This window comes from Syngnathus leptorhynchus, chromosome 4 (assembly GCF_054491065.1).
Source record: "Syngnathus leptorhynchus isolate UIUO chromosome 4, UIUO_Slep, whole genome shotgun sequence".
NCBI classification, from domain to species: domain Eukaryota; kingdom Metazoa; phylum Chordata; class Actinopteri; order Syngnathiformes; family Syngnathidae; genus Syngnathus; species Syngnathus leptorhynchus.
In genome coordinates, this window is record NC_141198.1 from 2,812,674 (window position 1) to 2,829,584 (window position 16,911).

At 49.6% G+C, this 16,911-nt stretch overlaps 1 long non-coding RNA gene and 1 pseudogene across 5 annotated transcripts; one reads left to right on the forward strand and one right to left on the reverse strand.

Annotated features, from left to right (window-relative positions):
* LOC147057643 (uncharacterized) lies at positions 1–12,794 on the forward strand. 5 transcript variants are annotated; one of them, XR_015065961.1, is made up of 6 exons: positions 1,223–1,798; positions 5,702–5,743; positions 5,827–5,891; positions 5,964–6,262; positions 6,386–6,498; positions 12,392–12,794. It is a non-coding gene; the product is annotated as an uncharacterized LOC147057643 (long non-coding RNA). The 5 variants fall into 5 exon arrangements; XR_015065960.1 differs by lacking the exon at positions 1,223–1,798 and adding an exon at positions 1–1,148 and having other exon boundaries at positions 5,827–6,262; XR_015065959.1 differs by having other exon boundaries at positions 5,827–6,262.
* On the reverse strand, positions 4,158–4,789 carry LOC147057644 (protein CFDP2-like; annotated as a pseudogene).
* Positions 12,795–16,911: the final 4,117 nt, after the last annotated feature.

The window sequence follows — 16,911 nt, forward strand, 5'->3', positions numbered from 1 at the left end:
TGACTCCTCTGTGGCAGCTGAGGGCCCCAGAGGTTGATCTAAAGCTGCTTGAAGTCAAGTTAAGGGACAAAGAGGCAAATCTGGTGCGTGAGTTTCAATGCCGGGTGTTGGAGAACTACACTGACCATATACTAGCCTTTACGGATGGTTCAAAGGACCAGGAAACTGGGGCTACAGGGGCAGCATTTTACATAAATAAATTAAATGTACAGTCATGTAAGAGAACATCGGACAAACTAAGTGTGTTCACTGTGGAATTGGCTGCTATCCTGATGGCAGTGCAATGGGCGGAGCAACTTGTAAATTGTAATTTCTTGGTGTGTAGTGACTCTGTGTCTGCAGTTAAAAGTATTGGGAGGGGCAGTTCTCTGAGCCGACAGGACCTTATTCAGGAAATTCTTTTGGCTGTTAGGGATGTCGCAGCGAGGGGGGTTAAGGTAGCACTGATGTGGGTTCCAGCACATGTGGGTATCCTGGCGAATGAGAGGGCTGACAAACTGGCAAAAGAGGCAGTGAAAAAAGAGCGTGTGGAGACCAACATAGCGCTGTCTAAGTCTGAGGGTAAAAGTATTGTGTGGAGGGAAGTGATGCTGCAGTGGCAACAGCGGTGGGAGCAGGAGAGCAAAGGGAGGCACCTGTTCTCAGTGTGTAGTAGAGTGGCTAAGTCAGTTCATGAGTGTGGGAGAGGAGGGTGGAAAAGGAAGGATGAAGTCATTATTGCCAGACTGAGGATAGGACATACTTTTCTTAACAGCACTCTCCACCTTCTGGGGAAACACCGGGATGGGCTGTGCTCTGAGTGTCAGGAGGAGGAGACGGTGCAACATGCGCTGCTTTCCTGTAGGAAATATTATGGGCAAAGGGTTGAGTTGGTGGAGAAGCTGCGGACAGAAGGGCTTGAGGGAATATCGGTGAAAACCATTCTGGAAGTAGGGTCAAGTGGGAGGGGAAAGCGCTGTTTTTTTGAGTTTTTAAAAAGCACTGGTCTGGTGAGGAGAATTTAGTGAGAAAAGAAAGAAAAAAAGAAAAAAAAAAGTAGGGGCGGCAATGCAACTAATAGGATGCAAGCTGCCGTTAAACCCCAACGAAGAAGAAGAAGAAGAAGACATGGAGTTGGAGAGCCACAGCCTCGAGCGTCTGAGACAATGGTAACGCAACATTTGAGACTTTCCAAGTCTCGCGGTGGATTATCGCGACACCTCCTCCTCTCCCGGAAAAACGACATTTGCTGGTGTAAACAAACCCAGGTGGTGCAGTTTTATTCAACTGAGAGTAGTCGTCAAAAATTTGCCATGTCTCAGTGAGACAAAGACAATCGTACTTGCGGTCAAGGAGGAGGTCTTGCAACAGTTGTCCCTTGCCAGAGAGGGAGCGGATGTTAAGTAATCCAAAATTGACGTTGGAGTGCTGGTTGGAGAAGCTAACGTTAGCCGACCTGGCTATGCTGGCTAACGCGCGGTGATCCACCTTCCTGCGGGTGTTATTCGGACGCTGGCAGAATCCAAGTGTAACTGACAGCTGCAAATATTTACTTGATGATGAATTTAGAACAGCCAGTGATCAATTCCATAATCCCAGTGTATCTCTTCTACACATAAATGTAGGTGAAGTCTTCCTAAAAACTCTGATCATCTTGCTCTAACTATCTCCAACCTCAACTTTCTCTTTTCTGTTATTGGCATCTCTGAAACATGGCTACACAAAGACAATTTTGATTAGTATGCCTTGGAGAATTACAGTAATGTCCACAGATGCAGAGAAGACAAGATTGGAGGAGGTGCTTCACTGTATGTTAGTAGTAAGTTGGAATATAAAGAAAGATCTGATATTGAACAATGTTTTGAGCTGAGTGGAGAAGCAGTATTTATTGAGTCTAATCGTACAGTTGTAGGGTGCATTTATACACCTCCAAAATCTAAGATACCTGATTTTGTTAACCATTTCACCAATGCGCTATCTATAGTATCTCATGAAAATAAGAAATGTTTTCTCATGGGGGATATCAACATTATGGACTCTGAGGCACAAACTCAGTCTTTCCTGGATAGTCTGTCTTCTTTCTGTTTTAAGCCTATGATTTCTAAACCTACAAGAATAACTGAAAATTCAGCAACCTTAATAGACAACATATTTACTTGACAGAGATCACTTGTCTGGAATTCTATGCTCAGACATCTCTGATCACTTTCCGATATTCTCTATTACCTCCTCATGAGCAAACACTCTTCTTCCTACTGGGAAGCCGATGGACACGTATAGACTTATTTATCAACAAACAATCTCCAAGTTTAAAATGCAAGTTCAGAGCAGTAGTTGGGATGCTGTATTAAGGAACCCTGATCCCCAGCTGGCATACACCATATTCTTGGAGAAACTGACCAAGCACTATAATCATTATTTTCCCATAAAGAACAGAAGCCTCAAACGTGAATCTCATTTAAAGCCTTGGGCTAGTAAATAAATCCCTTAGGCACAAAAATAAAATGTAAAAAAATTCATCACTCATCCTTCATCTATGAAGAATGATAAGTACAAACATTATGGAAACAAACTTAACCATGTGATCAGAGCTGCAAAAAAGAAACATGCCAAGAAATGGTCAAAAACAGCGAGAAGATGAAAGCTTTGTGGTCTACAATAAAGGAAATCCTGAATAAAAAGAAATCATCCAATTCATTTCCCCCTGAGTTCATAGTAAATGACAAGCCTGTATCAGATCCCAAAACATCCATCCATCCATCCATTTTCTGAACCGCTTTGTCCCCACGGGGGTCGCGGGCGTGCTGGAGCTTATCCCAGCCGTCATCGGGCAGCAGGCGGGGGACACCCTGAAACCGGTTGCCAGCCAATCGCAGGGCACACAGAGACGAACAACCATCTGCACTCGCACTCATACCTAGGGACAATTTAGAGTCTTCAATCGGCCTACCAAGCATGTTTTGGGGATGTGGGAGGAAACCAGAGTTACGAGAGGTTTTTAAGGAAGTGATGGTGGCTATTTTGGAGGAGCTGGTTACTGATAAGTCCGTGGGTGAAGTCATTGCCTCTGTGAAACAAATGCCGCTCTCACAGAATAGATTGGCCCGCAGGCCTCTATTTGCCGACCACTGGTATACCATATGGCTGGAGAATGTGGCCCAGTGATTCCCGGTGGATGCTGTTGAAAGTGAAGATCTGTTCTTAGTATAACCCACCCTTTCGGAAGCTGGCTTGCTCTTCCCTTAGGATGGTGTCTACTTCGTCTTTTAGGCGTTGGAGCAGCACACTGCAGAATACCTTGCCAGGGATCGACAGCAGTGTGATGCCCCGTCAGTTGTTACAGTCTGCGAGGTTTCCTTTCTTTGTCAGCGTTACTATAACCCCACGTCTCCTTTTAGGGGGAACCCCTTCAGCATGTCAAATCATGTTGAACGGGTATGTGAGGCTCTCCACAACAAGCTCCTAGCTGTGCTTCAATGATTGAGCAGCTATTTCATCGAGTCAGGGTGCCTTGTTGTTCTTGAGGCTCTTGATTACTTTGGAAACCTTGGTCCTGGTTATCTCTTTTGAGGTAACTGTCAGAGTTGGGGCTCGTGTTTTCTGGTCAAAATTACAGTGACTGGGAGGCGTAGGCTGGTTAAGAACCTCCTTGAAGTGTTCTCCTCACCTTGCTTCCTGTTCCTCATCGCTTAGGAGTGTCCTGCCGTCCCTGCTCTTGATTGGCACACAGGTGTTGCTTTGGAGCTGGTTATCTCCCGCACAATCCTGTAGATTGTATTAGTGTTGTTCTCTCTCTGCTGCCTCTTGTGTCTCCCTTGCTTTCTCCTCCAGCCACCTCCGTTTGTCATTCCTGCTGCTCTTCTTTACCTCCCTGTCCATAAGCCTGTTTTCCATCCTTCAGCATCGAAGCCTCCTTTTCTGTTCTCTTTTTATCGCTGGCATTGCTCTTTCATTGATCAGTTTCCTGGTCTTATCTGTTATCCATACAGATTGATTTTCTTCAGATTATTGTCTGCATAAAGTCTCTTAGGCTGAACCTTTTGCACCTTTTTCAGCTTGAGCCTGATTTTATCCACCACAAGAAAGTGATCTGAGCCTACATCTCCACCCCTGTGTGAGCGAACGTCTAGCAATGACGAATGCCACCTGGTGATTATGCAGATGTAGTCCAGCTCGTTTCAGGTTCCGTCCCCAGGTGAAACCCATGTCATCTTATGGATCTGCTTGTGTTTGGAAAAGGTGTTGCCAATGCTGAGGCCGTTGGTGCTGGCTAGCTTCCACACCCTCTCTCTGTTGACACTGGTAGAACTTGCAGACCCATTTGGTCCCACTGTGGCATTGAGGACCCTTTTGTCGCCATCCACTTTTGCATTTAAGTCTCCAATCAGCATCTTGATGTCGTAGCTGGGGATCTCATCAAGCACAGCTTGGAGCTGGCCATAGAAGGCGTCCTTGTCCTCCTCCTCCTTCAGTTGTGGCATAGACTTACATGAAGGTGACTTTGTCACGTCTAGTATAGAACCTCGCTGTGATGATGCGGTTGTTCCCAGTTTCCATCCAACTAATGCTTGTGCTGCACAGCTGAAAAGGATGATCCTGACTCCATGGGTATGGTGGTCATTTGTCCCGGTTGCTCCATCAATCACGAGACGCCCTGTCCAGTCCACCTCATTTCACTAATGCCTAATATGTCCAGGGGATAGTCCTTCATAGTCTTCAGCACCTGGTCCATGCGACCATATGGGAGCAGTGTGCGTACGTTCCAGGTGTCTACTCTGGTGTTGGTCTTGGTGATTAAGATCGGGGTCATCAAGGGTCAAGCTTCCTGCCGGATTTCATCCGGCCCCGCCATTGAGACGTCCAAGGATGCCCTCTCTTCTCCACCTCAGTATATCGGAATGGCTCCTTCTCGTCGTTTCTGTAATATGCTGTTTTTTTACAGGGTGGGGTTGTTAACTTCACGCCCAATCCCCAACCTGGAGGACCGGGTGCTGACATTTGTCTGGCCTCTATCCCGAAACCAGCCCGGTTAAACCTGCATGGTTAAACCTGCCAGGGGTGTCATCTCCCTGCTGGTATAGCTTTCAGGGGTCACTGAGACACGTAACCCTCTCCCCCAATGCTAAGGTACCAGCAGAAGAAGAACTCTAATACTTGCCTGATAATTGTACACACAGAAATTTATTCAAGAAAGCCAGAATTTCACTTTTGCTCTGTTACATATTTAAGTTTAAGGTTTATTAACATCTTGGTTGACCAAGACCACTGTAGTTGTCCAAAAACAAAATGAATCCTCAAAACTACAATTTGCCTAATAATTCCGATAAAAGGCGGTTCGGTGGAGCACTGGATAGCACGTCCGCCTCACAGTTAGGATGGTGCAGGTTCAATTCCACCTCCGGCTCTCCCTGTGTGGAGTTTGCATGTTCTCCCCGTGTCTGCGTGGGTTTTCTCCGGGCACTCTGGTTTCCTCCCACATCCCCAAAACATGCTTGGTAGGCTTGGGACCTAAATTGTCCCTAGGTATGAGTGCGAGTGCAGATGGTTGTTCGTCTCTGTGTGCCCTGCGATTGGCTGGCAACCGGTTTCAGGGTGTCCCCCGCCTGCTGCCCGATGACGGCTGGGATAAGCTCCAGCACGCCCGCGACCCCCGTGGGGACAAAGCGATTTAGAAAATGGATGGATGGAATTCCGATAATAATTGTGTGATGTGTTATTTCAGGTCTGCTACATCAGTGGTCCCCAACCAGCGGGTCGTGGAACGGTGCGTAGGTCACTTGGTACCGGGCCGTCAAGCAGCACAGAAGAAAAAAAAACATTTTTTTTATCAACGATCAATTAATTCAGATCAAGACACTTGTCCCGGGCACATGACATGTTTCCTCAGTCAAGCCCGCCAAGCTACAATAAATGTCAGGTCAGGTATGGGGGCACATGTCGCGGCGACACTTCGCTGCCCTCACCTTCTTCCTCCACTCCATCAGTGACCTTACGGCGTAGGACCGGGAGCCCGCCGGGACCGACCCCCCCACAATCTCAAGATGCTTCATGAGCTGCTTCAACCACCACGCACGCGGTCGCCCTACTGGGCGCTTCCACCTCCTCGGTCCGGAGCAGGCAGAATCCTGTTTGCTGGATCTGAGGGCGGGTAGCGTACCACATGGCCGTAGAAGTGCAGCTGTCGCTCCCATACCTGGCAGTTGACGCACTTCATCCTCGCTCGCTCGAGAACCGTCTGGTTTGACACACGGTCTTGCCAGTAGATCCCGAGGATGCGACAGAGGTAAGTGCGCAAGATGTTCAGTCTTCACCTTAGCCTGCCAGTCAGTGCCCATGCTTCACAAGACTAAAGCAGGACGGGCATGACCAGCAAGCGAAAGACTCAAATCTTTGTCAACGTGCTCAGATATCGGGAACGCCAAACAGTCCCATTCAGCGAGCCCATCGCTCCATGCGCAAGACGAAGCCAACAAGCGACCTCAGCCTCACATGAAGCGGAGCACCGCACTGCCGAGATAGGTGAACTGTCTACGATCTCCATGTTCTCGCCCCGCCACATCGGCTGACCTGATAGCAGCGTCCAAAAAGTCACCAAAGACCTGAATCTTTGTCTTGATCCAGGAGATGCGCAGTCCCAGCGGCTCCACCTCCTTGCGCAGCGCTTCAAGTGCTTCAGTCAAGACGTCTAGGGCAGGGGTGTCAAACTCAAATTGACAGTGGGCCAAAATTTTAAATTGAACAAAGCCGCGGGCCAAGGTTGAACAAATGAACCTTTTAATATGGAATCAAACAAGTTTTGATTTTACAATGAATATTGAACAACCAAGGCTTATATAACTTAAAAGTGCAGGCGTGCAAAATCAAGTTGATAATAACACTAATAATACTAATACTAACAATAATAGTAATAATAGTAATAATAATAATGATAATAATAAAACATATCAATGGCATAATAAATACAATTTAAATAAAAATTGAATGCCTCCCTTTTGTTTGCAGCCTTCTGAGGTAAATGTCAAAATTAGCTTCTTACAGAGGCTAATAAATTTGAAAATAAAATAACATAACAACTATGAATAAATCAACCATTCAGGCCTTGGAGTAGCAAGAAAAAGTGCATAGAAAATTCCAGAAAAGACTTAAACTGGCGGTGATTGAGATCTTTGTGTTACTGTGGACATAACATCCTCCATCTTCAGCCCTTTACCACACAGGGATTCTTGATGTAAGATGCAGTGATAAACAGATAATTCACCTGCACAGTTCTCTTCGCGCATCTTTTCACAGATCCTGCCCACCAGTCCATTCCTTTTACCACTCATGGTTGCCGCACCATCAGTGGTTAATCCCACAAGTTTATTTCACGGAAGGTTTATTTCAATTACACATTTTCAAACCTCCTCAAAGATTTATTTCCCTGTGGTTGTGCCATCCATTGGTTTAAATCCCAAAAGCTCCTCCATAACACACAGATTTGTGTCCACGCCGCGGACGAAGACAGTCAGCTGCGCAGTATCAGACGCGTCAGTGCTGTCATCCACAACAAGGGAAAAAGAAACACAATCTTTTCCCTTCTCCATCAACTGGACATGCAGATTGGTGGCAAGCTCGCATGTGCGGTCAGCTATTGTGTTTCTGCTCAGGCTTACGTTTGCAAAGGCTTAGTTTTTCTCGGGGCACACTTGTTCACAAACCTTCATCATGCACTTTTTTACAAACTCTCCTTCATTAAAGGGTCGGGCTGATTTGGCGATTTCTTGTGCCACGATATAACTTGCCTTTACAGCAGCCTTCACTTTGTGTTGTGGCTTTTGTGAACATTTTCCTTTGAGCCGTGTCCAGGTCCTTATATTTGTCCTGGTGTTTGGTTTCATAGTGTCGTCTAATATTGTGCTCCTTAGTTACTGACATGTTGGCTCCACAAACAAGACAAACAGGTCTTGTATACATATAAACAGATATTCTGTCTCCCACCTGTCCAGAAAAGTTCTATTTTCTGCCTTTCTTTTCGACATTTGTTGGTAGGGTATTACAGTGACAGCTGTCGTTTGAGGTCGCAGTGTGGGGGAGAGGCACGGAGATGCAGGGTGTGCTCATAGACTGTATATAAGAAATGAATGTAACATCCGTGACGTCACCCATTAGTTTGTGGACAGCTGCTCGGAAGCCAATAGTATCGAATCCAGGCAGCGCCATCTTGAAAAATTCAGGTGCATTCTGGGAAAAAATGAACACGGATTCTACTTATATGGGCATGAGGCGGAGTCATGAACGGACGTATGGGCGCCAAAGCAACAGCAGACCATTATGGGATTTGTAGTACAAGCGATGAATGCGGTGTTACAGCGCTGCCGCCGTATAATACCGGCGGGCCAGCTCTAATGTTAATTTGAAATTGCCTCGCGGGCTAAATATAATTACACTGCGGGCCAAATTTGGCCCGCGGGCCAGAGTTTGACACCTATGGTCTAGGGTCTCCGCAAAGATCACAGTGCCTTCAGCAAAGTCCGGATAAGTGATCCGAACATTGCCGAACAACACCCCGCAGCCCATCCTGTCTACAACACGGCCCACAATCGTCCCAACAAGTGCTGAAAAACGATGGGGCTAGTATGCACCCCTGCCTCACCCCAGTATTGACTGGAAAGAAAGCAGAGATAGTGCCTCCGTACTTAACAGCACTTTCAGTGTCGGAATATAGAGCCGAGATGAGATGGATAAGCTGCGGGGGATCCTGCGTAGCCCCAGACGTCTCCACAGAGCATCTCTACTGACCGAGTCGAACGCCTTCTTGAAATCAATATAGGCTGCAAGCAGCCTTCTATCGAACTCTCGAAAAGCGCTCGGTGAGGACACATAGCGCGAGGATACGGTCTATGGTTGAACATTTTGGTGTGAAACCAGACTGCTCAGGGTGCTGGTGGTCTATGAGCTGCTGACGTATCCTGTTTAGAAGTAACCGGGCGAAGACTTTGCCTGGCACCGAGAGAAGGGTAACTCCTCGGTGGTTGTTACACTCCCGGATATCACCCTTCCCCTTCCAGATAGGGACGACAACGCCCCTTTTCCAGTCAGTTGGGATAAGCCCCGAGCTCCATACGGAGCAAAACAGCATGTGCAACCACTGGAGGGCGGCATCCCCTCCAGCTTTGAGCATCTCTGCACAGACACCGCAGATTCCCGGAGCCTTTCCATCCATCAGCTTTTCTATGATGAACACCATGTTCAAACATAAGGGTGTCCATGTGTGCACTTGGCACCAGGACACCCTAGGCCACAGTTTGATGAACATGCGGCCACAAATCGGATGACACGACTACAGTTTTGGACACTCGGGTGAAGAGAGGGGCGGAGCTTCAACTACCACCTCCGGCAGAGCTTTTCCCGCGTCCCGGGAAGGTGGGGGACATTGAGTTCGAGTGGACAATGTTCCGCACCTCCATTGTTGAAGCAGCCGACCGGAGCTGTGGCCGTAAGGTCATTGGTGCCTGTCGTGGCGGCAATCCCCGAACCCGCTGGTGGACACAGACGCTAAGGGATGCCGTCAAGCTGAAGAAGGAGTCCAATCGGGCCGTTTTGGCCTGCGGGACTCCGGAGGCCGCTGACAGGTGAAGCCATGGAGAATGACTTCCGGACGGCTTCGAGGAAATTCTGGTCCACCATCCGACGTCTCATGAGGGGGAAGCATTGCACAGTCAACACTGTTTACAGTGGAGATGGCGTGCTGCTGACCTCGACTTGGGACGTCATGAGTCGGTGGGGAGAATACTTTGAAGACCTCTTCAATTGCACCAACACGCCTTCCATTGTGGAAGCAAGGCCTGGAGACTGGTGGACTCTCTCATCTTTGGGGTCGAAATCACTGAGGTAGTGAAAAAACTCCTCTGTGTCAAGGCCCCGGTGGTGGATGAGATCCGCCCGGAGTTCTTAAAGGCTCTGGATGTTGTGGGGCTGTCATGGCTGACACATCTCTACAACATTGCGTGGACATCGGGGACGGTGCCTCTGGATTGGCAGACTGGGGTTGTGGTTCCCCTCTTTAAGAAGGGAGACTGGAGGGTGTGTTCCAATTACAGGGGAATCACACTCCTCAGCCTCCCTGGTAAGGGGTGCTGGAGAGGAGAATCCATCGGGAGGTCGAACCTCGGATTCAGGACGAGCAGTGTGGCTTTCGTCCTGGCCGTGGAACAGTGGACCAGCGCTACACCCTCGGCAGGATCCTTGAGGGTACATGGGAGTTCGCCCAACCAGTGTTTTGTGGACTTGGAGATGGCGTTTGACCGTGTCCCGCCGGAGGTTCTGTGGAGGGTGCTTCCAGAGTACGGGGTGCCGAGCCAACTGATAAAGGCGGTTCGGTCCCTGTCTCACCGATGCCAGAGTTTGGTCCACATTTCCGGCAGCAAGTCTCATTCCTTCCCAGTGAGGGTTGGACTCCGCCAAGGCTGCCCTTTGTCACCGATTCTTATAATCATATAGAATCTTTTCATAATTTTTATGGACAGAATTTCTAGGTGCAGCCAAGGCGTTGAGGGGGTCCGGTTTGGGGACCTCAGCATCACGTCTCTGCTTTTTGCAGATGACGTGGTGCTGTAGGCTTCTTCAGGCCATGATCTCCAGCTCTCACTGGAGTGGTTCGCAGCAGAGTGTGAAGCGGTCGGGATGAGGGTCAGCACCACCAAATTCGAGTCCATGGTCCTCGGTGGGAAAAGGGTCGAATGCCCTCTCCGGATCGGGGATGAGATCCTGCCCCAAGTGGAGTAGTTACAGTATCTTGGGGTCTTGTTCACGAGTGAGGGCAGGATGTAGTGCGAGATTGACAGGCGGATTGTGCAGCGTCGGCAGTAATGCGGACTCTGTACTGGTCCGTCGTGGTGAAGAGAGAGCTGACCCAAAAGGCAAAGCTCTCAATTTATCGGTCAATCTATGTTCCTACCCTCACCTATGGTCACAAGCTATGGGTCGTGAGTGAAAGAACGAGATCCAGGATGCAAGCGGCCGAAATGAGTTTTCTCCGCAGGGTTTCCGGGCTCTCCCTTAGAGATAAGGTGAGAAGCTCGGTCATCCGGGAGTGACTCGGAGTAGAGCTGCTGATCCTCCACGTTGAGAGGAGCCAGATGAGGTGGCTCGGGCATCTCATCAGGATTACTCCTGGACGCCTCCCAGGGGAGGTGTTCCGGGCTTGTCCCACCGGTAGGAGACCCCGGGGACGACCCAGGATGCGCTGGAAAGACTTTGCCTCTCAGCTGGCTTGGGAACGCCTTGGGATCCCCTGGGATGAACTGGATGACGTGGCTCGGGAGAGGGAATTCTGGGAGTCCCTCCTAAAGCTGCTGCCCCCGCGACCCGACCCCGGATAAGCGGAAGAAGATGGATGGATGGATGGATTTTTTTCATCTTTTCATTGCTCTTATTTATTCATTGTATGTGCCTTTTTGTTTTTACTTTTTGTGTTGTTTACTTGAATGTTTTGTTTGTCTGTGGACCAATATAATATAATATAATATAATATATATATATATATGTGTGTGTGTAATATGTCTTGTCACCATGGGATAGTAGGAAACGAAATTTCGACGTGAAGAAATTGACAATAAAGCAGACTTTGACGTTAATGATGAGCCGGTCAGTGAGCTCGCGTTGTGCAGGCATCTCTTAACACAGAGGGTCAGGGAAACGAGAATCAGGTGCCAGGCGGGCGTGTCAAAACAGACAAAACTGTGAACACTGACAATTAGCAGTTCTGTATTGACGACACGCGCCTCAGAGGTCTAGCACGGAGGGCGTGTGATGCCATAGGCCAGCAGGGCAAGCGCGGAGTCGTGAAATAGCCGCGGAAAAATGAAAAATGCACCACCGTGCAAAAACAGTCGGGACAACGGCAGTGAGCGTAACCGTGCACGTAGAAAAAAAACACTGTCATCCAGGATTTGGGACAGCGGCCAGCCATGAGCAGAAAGCACAGAGCGTGCCTCTGAGCAATGTGTGGATGCCCTAGCACTGGGCTGCCAGGGTGCGTCAGCCGGTCAGCACCGCGAGAGCAAAGTGGAACCGTGACACATTTACACTGGATAATTAAAATTATAAAAATGTTATGCAGATGGGCTAACGCTGGGCCGCGGGAGCGCGTCAGTCAGCCAGCACGCAAGAGTCGTGATACTTAAATTTTTTTTAAAGTGTTTAAAATACAATAACGTATTTAAAAGTACAATAGAGTGTACAGAAATAAAATTACAAATGTTATCTGCGGATGCGCTCACGCTTGGCCGTGGCGGCGCGTCAGTCGGCGAGCACGCAAGAGCAGAGAGATGGCCATGACACTTTAAAATGTTTTAAAAAGTGTTAAAATACATTAAGGTACTTAAAACTACAATAGAGTGTATAAAAATAAACTTATGAAATTCTTGCGCAGATGTGCTCGCGCTGGGCCGCGGGGGCGTATCAGTCGGACAGCACGCAAGAGCAGAGAGGAGCCAGATGGTCACGCGCAGGCGCCACCGGCCACCCGACCACGTCCCCCTTGTCGCCAAAATCACCGTCACCTGGCACGGGCTCATTGAGAGCGCTATATCTGCGCAGCCAGCGCAGCTAGCGCAATCACTCTGTCAGCTTGTCTCTTGTGCGCACTGGTCCAAGTAAGCTTGACTCCAATTCAATTATTGACCTGTTTGTCTTGTCTAGCCTGCTCCGTAGTCAGCCGCTATCCTCCCCAGAGCACTCCTGTCTGCGATCCGCTCTCGCCAGTGAGAAGCCCCGCCAATCACTCCGGTTCCTGGTCCGCCATCCAGCCCTCCACTGATCCCCTTCCCCTTGACAATAAACTCTGTGTCTTCACCGCACTCGACTGTACTGTCGTCCGTTACAGTACAAGCTGACCAGCACCATGCAGCCAGCGAGCGACCCAGATGCATTGCCCCGACTGGAATGGGCTGAGAGCGCTGTTAGCAGCCTGTCGGCCGATCTACGGACCCTCATTGAACAACAGCAGCAACAACTGCAGCAACAGCAGCGGCAGATCGAGCTGCAACAGCAGGAGATGACCCAGGAACTTGGCAGACTCCAAGAGCTGGCAACCTGTCACCTGTCCCCGGCCCACCCACGCCCGGTTCCATTTACACAACCCGACCGGCCACAGAGGTCAGGTGACTCGTGGACGTGCGGAGCCCCGACTTGGCAACATTGAGAAGTTCAGCGGCGATCCCAAGTACATCCGGGCTTTTGTCACCAACTGCCGCATGATGTTTGGCCTCCAGCCCGTTACCGAGGCGCGATTGTGGGGATTGGCCGAGTACGAGAGGGGGGCCAACATGTGACAGTTTCGACGACTTCGCGGAGGAATTACTTTGCCTTGTTTGATCTGGGCTCTGCCGCCGAGGATGCAAACGAGGAGTTCACGACGTTGCGCCAGGGGAGCTGCTTGGTAGCCGAATACGCCCTCAAATTCCAGACGTTGGCCGGTTGTAGCTGTTGGAACACCCTGGCCCTAGTAAGCACCTTCCTCTACGGCCTCGTCGAGTACATGAAAGACGGGATGGTGGCGTACGATCGCCCCAGGACCCCAGGAGGTGATGGACCTCGCAGCCAGAGTCAATCGCCGGATCTGAACACGGTGGTGCGCGCAGCGATCTTCGCTCACGTTCGCACCACGCCGCCACTTCCCCTCCTCAGGCCAGGAGCCACCGACCGCACCACCGACCGAGCCGATGGAGCTGGGAGGGACTCGTCTCCCCGCAGAGGAACGCCGTAGACGCTTCACGCAGTGCTTACGCCTGTTCTGTGGGAGGGAGGGCCATCGGGCTGCCAGATGTCCGTTAAAAGGCCAGGGCTCATGCAGCGTCGGGGGATCCGCGTGAGCTCGACCGGCACCCATTCTTCCAACACCAACACGTTCACGCTAGGGTTGGGAAGATTCACCGATATGCATCGGAAAATTCATGCGACCTGTAAGATCCAGTTGCATCGTATTGTACCGTACTGGATCGCATTGTTTTTAAATTAAATCGTACTGTATCGCACCGTATCACAGGAGATGGGAGAATCGTATCGCATCTTATATGATTCATGGCAATTCCATGAATCGTGAATGCATCGAATTGTTGGTAGTGTATCGAGATCATATCGCTTTGATGGTGAAGATTCCCATCCCTAGTTCACGCTGCGGGCTCGCATTCGGGTTGCTGCGAGTGACCATGACGTGACGGCCTTGGTGGATTCCGGAGTGGAGGGCAATATGATGGACCTAGGGCTGGCCCGTCAATGGGGAATTAAACTCCTGCCCCTGAGCCCCCCCATTCCTGCCACTGCCATTGATGGTCGGCTGATCAGCGAGATAACGTCCATCACGGTGCCAGTCGAGTTACCATCACGAAACTATTCAGTTTTTTCTTCTGTCACTCCCAGGGCAGCGACTCGTTCACGGCCACCTCTGGCTGCGCCAGCACAACCTTGTGCTGGACTGGGAGGTGGGAATTGTGTGGCAGTGGAGCGATCGCTGCCACCATCAGTGCCTGAAGGTGGCCATCAGCGCGACTAGAGAGCCCTCACCCAGTCCCAGGCCAGACCTTTCCAAGGTTCCGGCCCACTACCATGAACTTGGAGATGTCTTCTGCAAGACCAAGGCATCTGCACTCCCTCCTCACCGCTCTTATGATTGTGCAATTGACTTGTTACCCGGCACCTCTCCCCCTAAGGGCTGTGTATACTCACTGCCCGCTCCGGAGCGCAAGGCCATGGACGAGTACATCCGGGACTCCCTGGTGGGGGGGATCATTTGGCCCTCCTCCTCGCCTGCAGGAGCGGGATTTTTCTTTGTGGGAAAGAAAGACGGCACGCTCCGCCCGTGCATAGACTACCGGGGACTCAATGACGTCACTATTAAGAACCGCTATCCACTGCCCCTCCTTTCTTCAGCCTTTGAGAGCCTACAGGGAGCCACCGTCTTCACCAAATAAGATCTCCGTAATGCATACCACCTGGTGTGCATCCGAGTGACGAGTGGAAGACAGCATTCAACAGCCTGAGCGGCCATTACGAGTACTTGGTGGTCCCTTTCGGACTCACCAATGCCCCGGCTGTCTTCCAGGCCCTCATCAATGACGTGCTGAGAGACATGCTAAATCAGTTCGTCTTTGTGTACCTAGACGACATCCTAATTTTCTCCCGCTCCCGCACCGAACACATCAGCCACGTGAGGGCGGTGATGCGCCATCTCCTTGAGAACTCCCTGTTCGTGAAAGCAGAGAAATGCGAGTTTCACGTTCCCTTGGTCAAGTTCCTCAGCTACGTGATACAAGCGGGGGCCATCGAGATGGACCCCGAGAAAGTGAGGGCAGTCGTGTCTTGGCCCGTCCCTGAGTCCCGCAGAAAGTTGCAACAATTTTTGGGCTTCGCGAACTTTTATCGCCGCTTCATTCGCGACTAGAGTATAGAGGCTGCTCCTCTCACAGCCGTCATCAGCCTCGCCTCTCCATACAAATAAATGGAACAGGAGGAAGAAGCATTCAACGAGTTAAAGAAGCGGTTTACGTCCGCCCAATCCTTCGTCTGCCCGAACCTGAGAGACAATTTGTGTTCGAGGCGGACGCCTCCAATGTGGGCGTCGGGGTGGTGCTGTCCCAGCGCAGCAGCCAGGACAATCGCCTCCATCCGTGCGCCTTCTTCTCTTGCTGCTTGTCATCCACAAAACGCAACTACGACATTGGCAATCGGGAACTCCTCGCCGTCAAACTGGCCTTGGAGGAGTGGAAACATTGGCTAGATGTTTGGACGGATCACCATATCCTGGAGTATTTCAGATCAGTTAAGAGACTAAAACCCAGACAGGCTCGGTGGTCCCTATTCTTTGGCCGTTTCAAGTTCTCGCTCTCTTACAGACCGGCGTCCCGCAACGCGAAGGCAGACGCTCTGTCTAGTCACTAGACTCTAGTGTGTTTCCTGGAGTAGAGGAGGAGCATGGCCCGGCTCCCTCTATCCTCCCGAGCTCTGTTCGTGTCGCGGCTCTCTCATGGGGGATTGAGCGCCAGGTGAAGGCGGCCTCACGTGACCAACCTGGTCCCAGCAACTGTCCGGAGGACCTGCAGTCATCAGTCTTGCAGTGGGCGCACGACTCCCGCCTTACTTGTCATCCCGGGGCTGCCTGCACAAGGTACGTGGTCGCCCAGCGCTTCTGGTGGCCCACCTGGAGGGTGGACATTCGGGGGGGGGGGGGTACGATGACGCATACCGCCAGCCCGGTCCTCGCCGGGGCGCCCGAGACGATCGGAGGGAAGGGACGGCCCGGGACTGACTATAAATTTTCTACAAGTGTTTAAAAATAAAAGAGTTATTTAAAAAAAGCAACAAAGTGTATAAAACTACAATAAAGGTTCATAAAGGTCTTGTGTGGATGTTGTATATATTTACTCTTAATTATTTTCTTTATTTCCCTATTTATTTATAAAAAAAAATGGTTATGAAAATCGTTTTGATTTTAAAATTTTTACTAAAGTGTTTAAGAAAACAACAAACAATTTAAAATATACAATGTTTAGAAATACAATAAAACACAATAAAGGTTCATAAAAGTCTATTAAGGATATTGTAACAATATATTTTCTCTACATCATAAATTTTCAACTATCGCGGGTGGTCCTGGAACCAACTATCCGCGATACACGAGGGATTACTGTCCATTATTTATACATTATTTTTTGTCATATATACTACGTATTAATATAGTATTTACGTTAGAACGATTATCTAATGTTCTAATAAAAATATAATGCTCTTGTATGGTTTAATATACACTTAATAATACACAAAAAAAATGTACCGTAATTTTCTGACTAAAAGTCGCTCCGGAGTATAAGTCGCACCAGCCATAAAATGCACAATAAAGTGAAAAAAAGCATATATAAGTTGCACCGGAGTATAAATCGCACTTTGCGGGCAAAT